Below are 15,375 nucleotides of genomic sequence, written 5' to 3'. Positions count from 1 at the left end.
AAAATTAGGCAGGGGTGTGGCAAAGGTCTGTTCAAGTGAGGGGCCCTGTGGCTTAAGGGCCACTGGTTTCATGGTGAATCTCCTTGGGTCTCTCACCTTTGATTCTTATGAGCATTCCAATAAAAATGCCACAAACCCTTACTTTGCTCTTAATTTTCAATTATTTTGATACTACAGTTATGTTCACCCCCTAAAAAATTCTTCATGAAAACCAGAATTTAGGAAACAAATAAGGAAGGGGGCGATTAAGCATCATTCTTCAAAGAGATTTTCAGAAAAGTAGAATTACAGATATAGCCAGTGCACTGCAGTGTTTTGCCTATAAACCACAATAATTAGAATGATAGGTGGATGAGAGGGCAGAGAAATGTAAAATATTATGACTCTTTGTCAAGATGAGGACAATGAAAAATAAAGTAACAGAAATCACAATTTACATCAATGAATATATTATCTGAGTCACTAAATTTTCACTGCGTTGAATAAAAAAAAAAGAAGAAGAAGAGTCCATTTTATAGGAGGGAATGGAGGAACACCAGAATTGTTAATGCAGCCCAGATCTAATACAGTCCTGGATGGAGAAGTTCCAATTCAATATATAGCTGTAGAGTGAATAAATTAATGAGTGACTGAATATGTATGTTTGAGGAACAAGCGAAAGGACAGATGGTGCTAAAGTGGTCACAAGCCTCCCCCATCAACCCCAACTTACAACTGCACGTTTTCCTTCTAAATCATTAGCCAGCAATCTGGGGGAGGCAGTAGATATGTCCCCAGAGTCTCTCATTATAACAAATGTCTTTATGTTTATAAATCTTGTGAGTCTGTGATGGAATCAGATTCACAATCATGGGTATAATATACTTATTGGAGGAATTCTTTGAAGAACTTGGAGAAAATGCTTTTAGAAGAGCTCCTTCCTTCAGGCCCACCATATGTTTGTATTCACTCCCTCTCTGCATCCTCTGGATATGATAAACACACTTTTCCCCAAACTTAGGATGCCCCATTCCACAGTATGTCATTCTTGGTCATTAAATAACAGGACTCGATATTAATGTTGGCCGTCTCCATCCCTCTTTAACAAAGTGTTTTCAGCCAAAGATATTAAACTAGTCAACCACTCTTTTCCCCTGTCAGAGAAACAGCCAGCATCCTGAAATTACAGCTCATTTGTACCATGCTGGCGTGAATATTCAGACTCCATTTGTCTCCAGCTCTTAAAGGCTGGTGTTAGCGTGAATGATAGACATTTTGTTTTGAATTAGCAAAACGAAGGAGAAAAAACCCCAAATAATAAGTTTGGCCTTAAAATATCTGTTTCAGGGAATGCCGCTCTGCCTTTTCCTCCAGTAAAAGTCGATTTTAAAAATATCTAGATTTAATTTGGCATTAAGTTGGACTTGGGATACAGAGAATAGTAGGAAGGAAAATGTCTCAGTCTTTTCCCTCCAGATTGAGCCTTTGAATCCTATTGGAGGACTGTTGCGTGGACTAGTGCAAGATGTTTACAACTTTGTTTTGTTGAACATCCCAAAGCAAAGTTTGGAAGTAGCTGAGTCTGTGTCCTTGAACTGTACAAATCCTGTCACAGTTAGAACCTCAGATTTTTGAGAGTTTTGTTTGAATGCTAAATAGCAGGATCATTTTTTTTTCCTCTTTACTGCATACTCACTCATGCTTTTTGGAATAAAAGTCTGGAAAGGAGTTCTAGACAAGAACTCCTGGCACCATTGTTTGTTTTTCTCCCTGCTATCTGTGCCCTGATCTTGGCTTGCCCGCCCTGACACAACCTCTTTCCATCAACAGCTGTGCTAGGCAGGAAGGTGTTCTCCATGGAGGTACCTCTTAAGGCCAGGTGCAATTCCCTGGCCAAGGAAACACCATCACTTGGCCAAAATTACAAAATACATGGTGATGCTGGAATGTCCTCTTACCTTCCTTATCATGAAAGTTTCCAGAATTGGGAAGACCATGAGAATCCATGTTCCTTGTGTCCCCTCAATTCCTAACCACACTTGGGCTCACGGTGTATTTTCCTCTTTATACCCCAGGACAAGGACCTGAGAGCAGTTTTCTCAGGGTGAGATGAGGCGGATTCAAGATCTTTTCACATATGAGCCTCATCCTACAGTCACTACCAGAAATCTCTAGAAAAGACTATTAGTGTAAGAAAGACCCCTTCAGATCCTGCTATAACAAGTATGGGCACATTGAACTAAACAGGAGACTGAACACTTTGTCAAGGGTGTCCAGGGAGGATTGTTCTGCAAAACTCAAGAAGAGAGGAAGGGGAAAACCCCTTCTCTTTCCATTCCATCTGCAGCTTCCACTGACTCCAAAAATATTGGCCCACAGTGGTTATAAAAACACCCATTTATGCTGTTCTAAAACAGGGCAAAGCCTGCTAGGTGCTTACAACTCAAAGCACTTCTTTTACATGCTCATAGGAAAATTATCTTTCTCTCCAAATTCTATGGCTGACTGAAATTAATGAAACACAGCCGGGAGGCACCTCTGCTGGCCACTGGCCACCATTCATTTGAAACACCCCACTAGGCCATTCATGGATTGCAGCGCTGTTTTCTCTTGACTTCAGAATTTCTCCTTTCTCATTTTATACAAATAGCAATTTATGTAGAAATCACTGACACAGGTGTCATTGGCATTTTAGGTAACTGAGCGAAAAATGGCATCTTTTTCCTGGCAACTTGAAGAATATCAAGAGGAAAGTATGGAAGTGAGGGGTACTTGAAAAACTCTGATCTCTCAAAGTTCATTTTTAAGAAATGGAAGGGAGTATGCAGAGGAGGAGGAAACTTGCAGACCTCTGATAGCCTCTTCCGCTAATAATCAGACAATCCAAAGAAAGATCAAGGGTTTCTGCTAAAGAAAGAGAACGAATGGAGAAAGAAAAAAAGCAAGAAAAAGAAATGACACTTTAGAAAATAAAAGAGAAATGAATGAATAGCTTTCCCCCTTCAGTTTGCATCACACTAAGCAGGAAAAAATTGGGAAGTTCAGTGCTGGGGTAAACATGGCCCGATTAGAAATGACATTTGATAGTGGGGCCCAGAGAGGAGAAGCTTGTTATGGCCACCACAACTCATGGACTGGCCTCTCCATGCCTCATTAGCCCCCATTCTGGCCTGGGCATGAAACATGAAAATACCACCAATGCCTTCTTGAGGGCCCAGGAGGTATGGGGTGACCAGCAGGGAACAATGGACTAAGGAGGGGGTTCAGTGCAAAGGAGGTACACTCCCCCCGACCAAGTCCTTTACTGACTGTCTGGACAAGATGATGTTCCATGGCAACGGAGTCCCAGCCTCCTGACCCTAAAAAGGACCCGCCTTCTGTCTCTTTGGACATTAAGGAGTCTAATCCTGGGGTTCCCCCACTGTGCAGTCTGATCAGCTCTGATTGTGATGAAGAAAATGGTCCTAAAGGAAAGTGTTGATGTATGACATCCCTGGGCATGCAGCTGGGGAGTCAAACACATGCTCATGTGTGGAGTTAGCTAGAGGGGAGCAAAGCTGGGTAGGGCAAGCCCCACAGGAATGGTTTGGGGCATAGCCCCTAAAGGAGAGGACAGAAGAAGGAATAAAATAGGACCAAAGGAATAAGTGGAGAGAGAAATAGATAGATATCCACATTAGCTAATACACATGTTCTTACAAACCTTCATTAGAAGTCGCATTTAGATTTCTTCCCCTTGAGAGGGTCCTCCTCCTGTTATTTAGCAGGAAAACTTTCTACATGCAATTTCTGGTGGCATTTTTAAACCACTGCTCCTCTCCCTCCACAATCTTTCTGGGTGGCGTCATCCACTCTCACAGTTTTAATTCCTATGTATAGGTTAGGACTGTGAAAATCTCTATCTCTAGGTCTCACCTGGGCTTCAGACTTGCATATCCCTTGTTTTCTAGACACACACCCTTGGCTGTCCCACAGGCCCTTAAATTAGCAAGTCCCAATCTAAACTCATTGTCCTTCCCTCTTGGCTCCCCAAACAGTGTTCTCACAGAAGGGTGACTGTATCTGGAGCAGGTTCATGCTATTTACTGTCTCCTAACTCTCTGAGGAGTGAGGTAAGTCTCCTGCCATCAGTTAACCATACCTTTCTTTCAGTCCCTCTTTCCAGCTTTGACTTATTTCCACCTCTGGGGGGCCGGGGGGCAGGCAGCAAGTGAGGAGAACGCACCACTAATAATCATCATTTGGAGGTAGTCTTAAAGCAAATAAATTATAGATTCAGAGACTGCATCTTCTCATCTATCCATTCATGTATTCATTCAGTCATTTAATAAGTACTATTAAATGCTTACCATTTACAAAACCTCCTCTAGTGCTGCCAGAGATGTAAAAGGCACACTCTTCAACTTCAAAAATTATATAATGTAATAGGGAAATGAGGGATGTGTACAAAGGACTACAACACACTGTAGGAAAACCAGATATTCTAAGAGTGATATAAATGCTAAGGGAGTTCAGGAGAGGAGAATCAGAGAACAGTCCATATGCAACAAACTAAAAATCAGCATACTGAGAAAAAAAGATGATGGGGTATTATGGACTGAGTTGTATTCCCCCCAAATGCATATGTTGAAGTCCTAACCCCTAGTACCTTAGAATATAACTAAATTTGAAGATCAGATCATTAAAGAGGTGATTAAGTTAAGATGAAGTCATTAGGGTAGGTCTTAGTCTGATATGATTGTTGCCCTTCTAAGAAGAGGAAATGTTGAAGAGAGAGAGAGAGACACCAAACATGTGTGCTGGCAGTGGGATGGCCATGTGAAGACACAGGAAAAGATGACCAAGAAGAGAGGCCTTAGAGGAAACCAAACTTGCTGACACCTTGATCTTGAACTTCCAGTCTCCAGAACTGTGAGAAAATAAATCTGCTATGTACCCAGTCTGTGGTATTTTGCTATGGCAGCCAGAGCAAAACTTTTCTCCCTACTAGAGCCAACCTCAGAAAAATTGTGAATGAGTGAAGTTTCCTTTAGTTTCTCCATCTACCTTCTGAAATCCCCTCTTTCTGTTCCCCAGGTAGACCTTCTGCTGGTGGAAGTTCTCCCAGGGGAGGAGGATTTGCTGAGAATGAGGGGTATTTCCTCCTGAAATCATCAGTGTCTGTTCAAAGGTGAGCTTCCTCACCCTGAAGACTGACTCATCATCTCTCTATTCCCTCAAGTCAGCAACATTCTTCTTGGGAAGTGAGAACTTCATTATTGATTGGGGACAGTTTTGCTTAAGACATTATATATGCAGGAAAAAATTAAAAATAAAGCAAAAAATCAGATTACAAAGCTGGAAAACAATTCCTTCCAAACTTGTTAGATTACTTGGTAAGTAAACTCTGAGGAGCATAGCAGAAAGCTTGGTTCCACACATGCATCTTTAGGTGCAAGAATTTAGAAAATCCGGCAGAGAGGCTATGTAACTGCTAAGATCAGAGGCCCTCCCCAGGAAAATCACATAAACGCTACTCACAGCTAAGCAATCAGATGTCCACTTGTGAACCTCTGGTTGATCACCAATCCCTAAGAATTCAATTGGATGATCTTGAAACTTTTTAATGATACCTGGTATAAAAGGAGGATGGAAACGTAAGTGGAATAAATTTTAGTTAACGTGGAACTACATATTTTAAAATACAATTTCTTCCTCGGGTACTGTTGTTGGTTAGGACCATAAAGGGGAGATAAAGCACAGATATAAATAGATATTGTGCATTTGCATTTTAAAGAAAACAAATACAATTATTACAGAGTCAATCCCTGAATTCTTCTAAATAATGGAGGGGAGAAGGTGGTATAGTTAGTACAAAGCAGTGAGTACTACCAATGACAACAGTCAAAGACAACAGGCTTCAGAACATAGTCAGAGACACTGCCTTCTCTAAGCTCATGCTCAAAACCTTCTAAGCCTCAGACTCTCAAAGTCTTTCTGGAACCTTTGTCCAAAGTTTTCTGCTGTTGATGGTCAGGAACTTGGCTAACAGGTAGAAGAGGAGGCTCTGGAGGATTACAAATAATTATATTAAAGTATTGGTAGATAATCTAGAGTTAACTCTCTTGCACTTGAAACACAGCAATAAATATTAAATATAAGAAGGGCCGGGGCTTCCCTGGTGGCGCAGTGGTTGAGAGTCCGCCTGCTGATGCAGGGGACACGGGTTCGTGCCCCGGTCTGGGAGGATCCCACATGCCGCGGAGCGGCTGGGCCTGTGAGCCATGGCCATTGGGCCTGCGCGTCCGGAGCCTGTGCTCCGCAACGGGAGAGGCCACAACAGTGAGAGGCCCACATACCGCAAAAAAAAAAAAAAAAAAAAAAAGAAGGGCCAAAGAAATAATTACCTGGGACAGTAAATCACCATCACACCCCTAAACCTGCCCCAACACGATGTAACAAGGGATGCTAATGGGTATGAATATGGAAAATGCAACTCTGGGTTTTAACGTTTGCCTTTCATTTAGTAGAATAATGGGCTCAAGTGGACCTTAAGGACATACCTTGCTTTCCCCCACCCCACCCTTTGCCATTTCTCATTGGAAGAAAATAGAAGTTCATAGAGTTTAAGGGGCTGGCTTGGAATCACACTGCTGGAAATTGATCCTGGATTCCTAGATTCTCATTTCAGTTTTCACAGGTAAAAAACAAAACAAAAACCTGCCTAGCATGTTATCTATGGTTTGCATCCATCTGACGAAGGCTGGTTTGCAAACTAGGGATTGGGGAACCTTGAGAGGCTTGTAAATTGCTCAGCAAGACAAGGTGCCATCCATTTCCTTATTCCTGAGCACTCACTCAGGCTATCTTCAGCTCCCCTCCATCAACCTCAACCACCTCTTCCAACTTGTCCCAAATGCACTCGTCTAAACAACTGTTGTACTGTCATGCATCTAGAGTACCTAGCTCAACCTAATCAGGATTTGGGGGGCTGGGACCCAGGCATATGTGTTTCTCAACTGTCCCCGGTGAATCTACAGTGCTGCCAGGGTGAGAGTCACTGAGATAAAGATGCAGCATTCTCTTCCAAATCACTGAGCCCTGGGAACATGTGGTGGTCAAGTGAGAGGGCTCCGCTCCAAGCCCTGCTCCTCTCGATGTGCCAGGAACATATTGGGGATATGCCAGTGAACAAATAACCATTGTACCTGGCTTCATGGCACTTATGGTGTACTGTCCCCCTAGAACAGAGGTTCTTAGGCTGGCCACCTATCAAAATCTTCTGGGAAAGCTGTTTTAAAAAATATGACATGACCTCCAGAGAGGTGCCCAGGAATTTGCACCTTAAAAGAAGTTCCCTACATTCAGTTGCTGATGTAGATTATAGTACCCATTCCACATAGGCCTCCCATTCTTGACTCTCAGGCTTCAACTAAGGCATAGACTAGAAGAAAGCAAGGAGTTACTTGCCTAGATTGTAAACGAACAAACCAAGAGATTTAAACTTGCAGGGAAAATAATCCACAGTACCTTCCCCAAACCCTCTGGCAGAGTCAGTGTTTATTTGCCTGGTTTCTCTTTCCCTGGTCCCAATTCCCTCAGTTTTTTTATTTTTAAAATTGGGAATGAATAAAGAAAAAATAAAGAAATCAGGGATCAGGGGAAAATTTTTTTGTTTGGTCTGTAGAGTCTCTGCATATGTTTATGAACTACCTTGTTAGTGAGAAAAAGACAAAAAGGCTTTTGAGAGAAACCATAAATAGCAAAGTGACTAAATGTAGCATTTGTCTTCAGATATACTTTCTATTTTCAGATTTACGATGGAAGGACAGAAAGTTGATGAAGCTCTCACGCCTTGTTTTAAGATTTTTCTCTACTGTCAGCTACCTTGCAACTTCAAATAGATGCCTGGGTGAACCATTACTCACTGGATCCCTTTAAGCTTTTTATTCAGTGCCCAGCACAGAGATTCTGACTGACCTGGCTCAGAGGCAGTTGCTGAAATTCTCTGCAGGCAAAGCTAAGTCTAGACCAGACATAGTTAGGAAAGGAACGACCCGAGTTGAAGGAAGAGGGGCTGGGAGAGAGAGCTGGACGGTGTGAGGTAAATGAGCCCGTTTCCCTACCGCAGACCCCTTCCCAGCCAGTGGCAAACAGCCAGGTGCTATTTATTGCTCCTTTGATTGAACTGTCTGCGCAGGCATGTGGGGAAATTTGGGTTTTATATGAAAGCATTCACTATGGGAGAATCAAGGTGTAATAAAAAAGGAAGGAGGAATTTTCTCCTTTCAATAAGCTTTCTAGTCCTCCAAGAGGAGGGATTTTCCTAAAACCCTTAGGAAACGTCTACCTAAAGCCATTCAGTAGCATGACAAACAGAAACTAGCCCCTTCCTAGGTTACACAAATGGAAAAACATTGACAGTACATACTTGAAAAAAGTGGTGACAATTCTACTTTAAAATTCCTACCAGGGCTTCCCTGGTGGCGCGGTGGTTGAGAGTCCGCCTGCCGATGCAGGGGACACGGGTTCGTGCCCCGGTCCCGGAAGATCCCACATGCTGCGGAGCGGCTGGGCCCGTGAGCCATGGCCGCTGAGCCTGCGCGTCCGGAGCCTGTGCTCCGCGGCGGGAGGGGCCACAGCAGTGAGAGGCCCGCGTACCGCAAAAAAAAAAAAAAAAAAAAAAAAAAATTCCTACCACAAGAGTTCACAGAAAGATGCCATTTTTCAAAGGGACACCAAGGCGTTGGATAAAGGGGAGGGTCTCAAATGATAACTTATTATAACAGGGAGTTATTGTGAAGGTTAAATTAGGGATCCTTTATAAAAATGAATAACTTTATGGAGTCAGCAAGAACCAGGTTTTCATTAATTTATAATTTTGCCTTGTACAGTCGAGCTAGGATCCTTTGATTTGAACATGAATATTTATACTAAAAAAATCCCCCATGACTCTTTTATAACATTCCCTGCTCTCATTATGGAGATATTAATAACTACTGTGTAATAAGGCCTTTTAGTGCCAGGCCCTGTGCTAAGCTCCTTGCACACATCTATCTCATTTATCACTACAACAACCTAGTGAGATACATGTTCTTAACTTAGGAGAAGCACTGAGAAATTTGTTGTGTTTAAGACTTTTGCCTAAATGCACCCAGCTAGTAAGTAATGAAGCCAGAATTCAAATCCAGGGGCTGACCCAGCCTGATGGGTGTATGGGAAGGATACACGTCCACATTCATTTATTCATTGAGTGAGTTCTCTAAGCCAGGATGGGACACACAGGGAGGAGCAAGGACTCTGCTTTCATGGAGCTTACATTTTGGTGGAGTACAGACAGCATACATGTTTCCAATAGTGAGTAAATAAAAGAGCGTGATGTGATAGAGGGCCACTGAATGGTGAGGGATGGTCTCTCTGAAGAGGAGATATCTAGGCTGAAAATATATTTCTAAGAAAGAGCCACTCATGTGAAGTGTTCCTGGAGGAGCCCTTGAGAACCCTGGTGTGAGGTAAAGGGTTTTATGAGATGACCGTGTGCTCTGTGATCATGGAACTCTTCCAAGTTGTTCAGTCCATATGGGATTCGAGCTTATCTGTGTATTAGCAGAACACACAATGCTGAAAGATGTGCTGAACAAAGGGACTTACCAAAAAATTATTCTCAAAGTACCACCTTTGCCAGAAAGCATGAGGGTGGTGGAGGTGCTGGTAATCTGTCCCTACCCATAGGGGAGAGTGCCAGGGATACACATGGTCACCTGTGCGTCCAGTGTCCAGAACAGTAGAGGTCCCCCTGTGCTCCTGTTCACTTGGTAAACCTGAAGAGAGCTGCCTTCTGTGGGTTTACATGAGTTCCTTTCAGTCTTGTGCATTGGAGGATAAGGCAGAATATTTCTTAATAATAGAAGAATGAAACACTACAGGATATAATCTTTGGAATGGGAAAGGAATGGTAAGAAGCTATTTCAGTCTTAGTTGGCAGGAAGTCACATAACTTGTGTAGGGATAATTGAAATAAAATATTTAAAAATAGATCTATGGGTTTTAGTTAAAATGTGTCAGTAACAATAAAACATTAATAATTGTCTCTTGTGAATTGTCTCTGTTTTGCATTTATAGCTGAATATGGGAGCTAGGAGTATTTTAGAAAGGAATAAATATGTGATCTCAGGGAATCTGGGTCATTTAAGTAAATACTAATGAGTGAATTGACCTTGACCAAGTCATTTAAGCACTCTTGGCCCCTCAATTTTTTCATCTGTAACACTAGGCATTTGGAATAGATTTTTAAGATCCCTCCAATTCAGATGGTTTATGTAGAATTCTATAGCCTTTTAAGGGAAAAAATGTATTGTAGACGTCTCAGTATCTGTGAATGACCTTGTTATGGTTGTGAATAAAATAAGTTCAATCATGTTCACCCTTTTCAGCATGTAATGGATTTCCCAGAGAAAGGTATTGCTTTCCAGGGACCACCTACCCTACCCTTTCTCCATTATTTCTAAGAGATGAGTATATTTTATAGCTCTGAGAGAAAGGATAATGTATCACATAATAATATCTAAAATCTGTTGAACACCTACTATGTGCAAGGTACTTGATATCTGTTATCTAATGAAAAACTGTGAAAATAGTTGTTCTTAGTGTCCTATTTGAAAGTAAGGAGACAGATTCAGATTCACTGTCACATAGTTAACAAGTAGCAGAGTTGACATTGCAGCCCAGATTTGTTTGACTCCAAAGCTCTTTCCATGACTGAACACTTGGAGTAGAAAGGACAAGAGTATATAAGAGAATAAGAAACTAAGCAGAATGTTTCTGAAAAGCACAGCAGAATTTTCTGCAGTCTCATGGAGCTAAGTAGGAAAAACTCAAAGGTCAAGAAGGAAGAACCATTCTGGAGTTGATATATCAATATCTTAATTGTGATGGAAGTTACACAACTATCTGTAGTGTCAAAACTTACAGAACTGTACACTAAGAAGAGTAAATTTTACTGTATATAAATTACACTTTGATAAAAAATGGAAGCAAGGAAAAAAAAGAGGAAAGGGTCTTAGGATACAGTCTCAGTTAGACCTTTGTAGAGTTCATCCGTGGAGAAGGGGCAAAGTAGAGGTCAATGGAGTTGTACAAAATGGCAGATGAGTTTCAAATCACCTCAGCCCTAATTCAACGAAAGTGAACTTCCCCAACTCTATCAAACTACCAGAAGATAGAGTAAATCAATTTGGAGGAAAGTAACGTCACCTAGCACCTCAGTTGGATATCCACACGGACAAACAGAAAACCAAATCTTGACTTTTATTTAACATCATATGTTCCCCTCCCCCAATTCCAGATTGACTGTAGATCTAAATGTGAAAACTTACACATTAAAGCTCTCAGAAAAAAAGAAGTTACCTCCATGATCTTGGGATACGCAAAGATTTTGTAAACAAGATGTATAAATTATTAACCATAAAGGAATAAAATTGATAAACTGTACTGCATTAAAGTTAAGGACCATAAAGAGAGTGAAAAGGCAAATCACAGACTGAGAAAATATATATTAGTAAAACATATATCTGACAAAGGATTTGTATCCAATATACAAAGAATTCCCACAAATCAATAAAAAAGATAGATGACTCAACAGGAAAATAAATAAAGACTTTAATAGGTACTTCAGAAAAGAGGATATTAAAATGGCCAAACAGACATGAAAAAGTAATCAATCTCATTAATCATTAGAAAAATTCAAATTCAAATTACACACCACTAGAATAACTAAAATTTAAAAGACTGACAATTCAACGTTTTGATGAGAAACTATAATCTTATGCACTGCTGTGGGAATGTAAATTGGTACAATCACTTAGGTAAAATATCGATATTTGGCAGTATTTGCTAAAGCTGAATATTTGTAGATCTGGAGACCTCAAAATCTTACTCCTAGGTGTATACACGGCAAAGATCCATGCATATATTCATCAGAAGATGTGAACTAGAATGCTCATATCAGAACTATTCACCACAGCCACAAACTGGAAATCAACTCAGTGTCTATCAATAGTAAAATGGATAAATTGTGGTAGGCAAACGATGAAATACTGTATTGCAAATTAGAATAATCTAAGTATCACTCAGGCAATGAATCTCAGAAACACAATTTTAAACAACAAAAGTCGGACACCCAAAAAAAATTCTATAAGATTACATTAATATTAAATTCAAAAACAGACAAAACTAATACTTGGTGTTAGAAATCAGAATGATGGTTCTCCTGGGGCAGTGGCCAGGGGTGGCGGGGAGGAGGCATGACTGTGGAAAGGGGCACGAGGGGGGCTCCTGGGGTGCTAAGTAATGTTCTGTTTCTTGATCTGGGTGCTGACTACATCACTGTGGTCATTTTGTGAAAATTCATCATGCTGTACAGTTGGGATTTGTGCACTTTTCTGTATGTTACACATCAATAAAACGATTATTTTAATAATGTGAATAGAAAAAGATGAAGCCTCAATCTGGAAAGATGACAACAAAAGGGAATTTATGGGCTCAAAATACATAAAATCATGAAAATTCAATATTCCCAGTCATATATTACACTAGTAGGAAAATGAAATAATAAAAAGAAAGACAAACAATGAGAGAAAACAAAAAGGTAATACAAATGAATGTACTCTGCAGGGGGAAAATTGTAGTCGGGAAGGCTGGGATCAATTTGGCCAGTTATTTCTAAATTAAAAGTCAACACTGGATTATTTACCAATGACTTAGTGAACTTTCCACATATATATTTTGGCTTACTATATCTTAGAAGGGAAATATTGAATGTTTTTGCAAGTGGCCCATACCAAAGCTATTCAAATACAGGGACTGCTTATCATCTTAAGATGTTGTGAAACCTCGCAGTGCATTCAGCCCCTTGCTTACTAACCACAGTTTCCCCTCTGCACTTTCAAACACCACTCTTCCCAAATCTATCTCCAGTGCCTCACGTGTGCATTAAGTGCTTGCACTGCACAAAGTTTCCTCTTCACTTGTTTCAATTGTATGTTTCCATTTAAGCTTTTGCCTGTGTATCTTGAGCAACACTTGTCTGTAGTTTGCTTGTATTTCAGTGTGAATTTTTACATCTGTGGGAGAATCTTTTGATTTTCATAGGATGCATTTTTTCATATTATCATGGAATTATGCATACGGCCATACACAGATATTTGTATAAACTAGTAGATAAGAGAGACAAGGTATATTAATAGGATACTATGTTAGGAATTTAGCTACCAGGCAGACTAAATAAAGCTAGAGACTAAGGAAACTGCTCTTATAATTCAAGAAAAAGTCAATTATCCAATGAAAGTAAGAATTCTCTCGGCATTCTGCAACAAACAGATTCACTGGATTGCTAACAAAGCTTTACACTATTCAGTTGGGTTGGACATAGGTCTTTCCCTTGAAAGCAGCATGGAATTGTGAAAGAAGACAGGCTGTGGGGTCGTAACAGAGGTATGACCTTAGGGAATTTCTTTGTGGGATGTCAGTTACTCATTTAAAAATGAGGATAATAATAACTGCCTTGAAGCGCTTTTACTCCTCTGTGCCTAGGTAGTTTTTTGTTAATGCCTCTATGGAGGCATTGCCACAGCCGGCTGTCATTGTATGAGCATGGGCTTCTTGATGGCAAGGACATGGTCTTACCCATAATTCTATCCCAAGCATTTAGCAAATTCCATGACATATAATACGCTCCATAAAAGTTTATTGGTGGGCTTCCCTGGTGGCGCAGTGGTTGAGAATCTGCCTGCCAATGCAGGGGACATGGGTTCGAGCCCTGGTCTGGGAAGATCCCACATGCCGCGGAGCAACTAGCCCCGTGAGCCACAATTACTGAGCCTGCACGTCTGGAGCCTGTGCTCTGCAACAAGAGAGGCCGCGATAGTGAGAGGCCTGCGCACCGCGATGAGGAGTGGCCCCCACTTGCCACAACTAGAGAAAGCCCTCGCACAGAAACGAAGAGCCAACACAGCCATAAATAAATAAATAAATAAAATATAAAGAAAAAAAGTTTATTGGTGAGTGAATGAATGAATAAATGAGATAACATATAACCTAGAATGCTATAGGCCCCCAATTAACATTACTCCTGTCTTTTTCTCCTCCTTTATTATTCTCTATCTGGAAAGTAGAATGAATCAACCCTTAGTTTATTTCTATTAGGTGGCCAGGACTAGCAAAAGTAGCCAAGGAAATTTTTCTGAATTCCCCTTAAAATTTCATGGGAAGCCAAGGATATAGCTTATATTTTTGTTCACAGAGGAGCCAATTTTGCACAAGTATGAAGATGAAAAAACATTCTTATTAGAACAGAACAAGATCACATAATAGTACAAAAGAAGGGCTTTGATATCTTAAAACAGTGCCTATTTGCTGCAGCCTTTCCTATTTATTCTTGGACAGTTTTTGAATTAAGAATAATCCATGATGCTGTTTGCATTGGCCAAGATTTTTCAATTGTTAATAAAAGAATCAGAATAGATTTTTAGAGGTAAGATATTTTCTGATCAGAGAAGCATTAAGAATGTGTCCATGGCAGGGTGAGGGTCAGAAGTTTATTTTTAAGCTGTATGAAAAGTTCTCTACTTCTCTAAAGCAAGTCAGAAAGTGAAAGTAATTTACGGTATTATGAAATTTCTGAACTTCTCATGGGAAAGTGGCTGACCTCAATGTTTGATAAGCTTCCTGTGGCTACAAACATACAAGCCATTGACTCCTAAGAAAAATGTAACATTTCTCTTTACAGAATTATGGTGTGCCTGCAGCTGGAATTTGGTTTAACTGCCTCACATCAGGAAAAACCTAATGTAGATATTTTTAAATGTCCGAAGCTTGTGGAGACGCAGTCGTAATTGTCTCTGTCACCATCATCATCATCATGAATATCAGCATCACCACCATCACCATCATTATCATTATCAACAAGCACTGATGTTTGTTTGTATTATTTGTAAGGCACTGTGTTAAATGCTAGGGTTCCAATGAGTGATAATAAGTGGTACAATTAATGTATATTAAATTTTCCAAAGAATATAGTCTTCATGGCACTCTTCTGCCTATGTGGCTATGTATGGCTTCTTTATTTTTTAACTGAATATATATTATTTACCATGTGTTATTTTATTTTTAAATAACAGTGTTATTAAGATATAGTTCACATACTACACAATTCATCTATTTAAGTGTATAATTCAATATTTTTTAGTATATTCAGAGTTGTGCAATCATGACCACAATCTTAGAACATTTTCCATCACCCCCCAAAAATCCCTATACCCTTTAGCCACTTCCCCCCACTGCTGAAAGAGCCCCTATATCTCCTAGCCCTAAGCAACTACAAATCTATATTTTATTTCTATAGAGTTCCCTGTTGTGGAC

At 40.3% G+C, this 15,375-nt stretch overlaps 1 protein-coding gene across 7 annotated transcripts in view; it reads right to left on the bottom strand.

Moving 5' to 3' along the window:
- Window positions 1-15,375, bottom strand: part of CALD1 (caldesmon 1) — a 182,432-nt gene that overhangs the window by 110,283 nt on the left and 56,774 nt on the right. For 6 of the 7 annotated variants that reach the window (XM_082632953.1, XM_082632954.1, XM_082632949.1 and 3 more), the window contains exon 2: window positions 5,500-5,591. The exons of the other annotated variant lie outside the window; for it this stretch is intronic. The gene's annotated coding sequence lies outside the window, so the exon portion shown is untranslated. The remainder of the gene's footprint in view (window positions 1-5,499; window positions 5,592-15,375) is intronic. 7 annotated transcript variants of the gene reach the window in all.

This window comes from Mesoplodon mirus, assembly GCF_964341445.2.
Source record: "Mesoplodon mirus genome assembly, chromosome: 9".
Classification (NCBI taxonomy): Eukaryota; Metazoa; Chordata; class Mammalia; order Artiodactyla; family Ziphiidae; genus Mesoplodon; species Mesoplodon mirus.
Note: the sequence above shows the minus strand (reverse complement) of the source record. Positions and strands in the feature narration are given on the sequence as shown.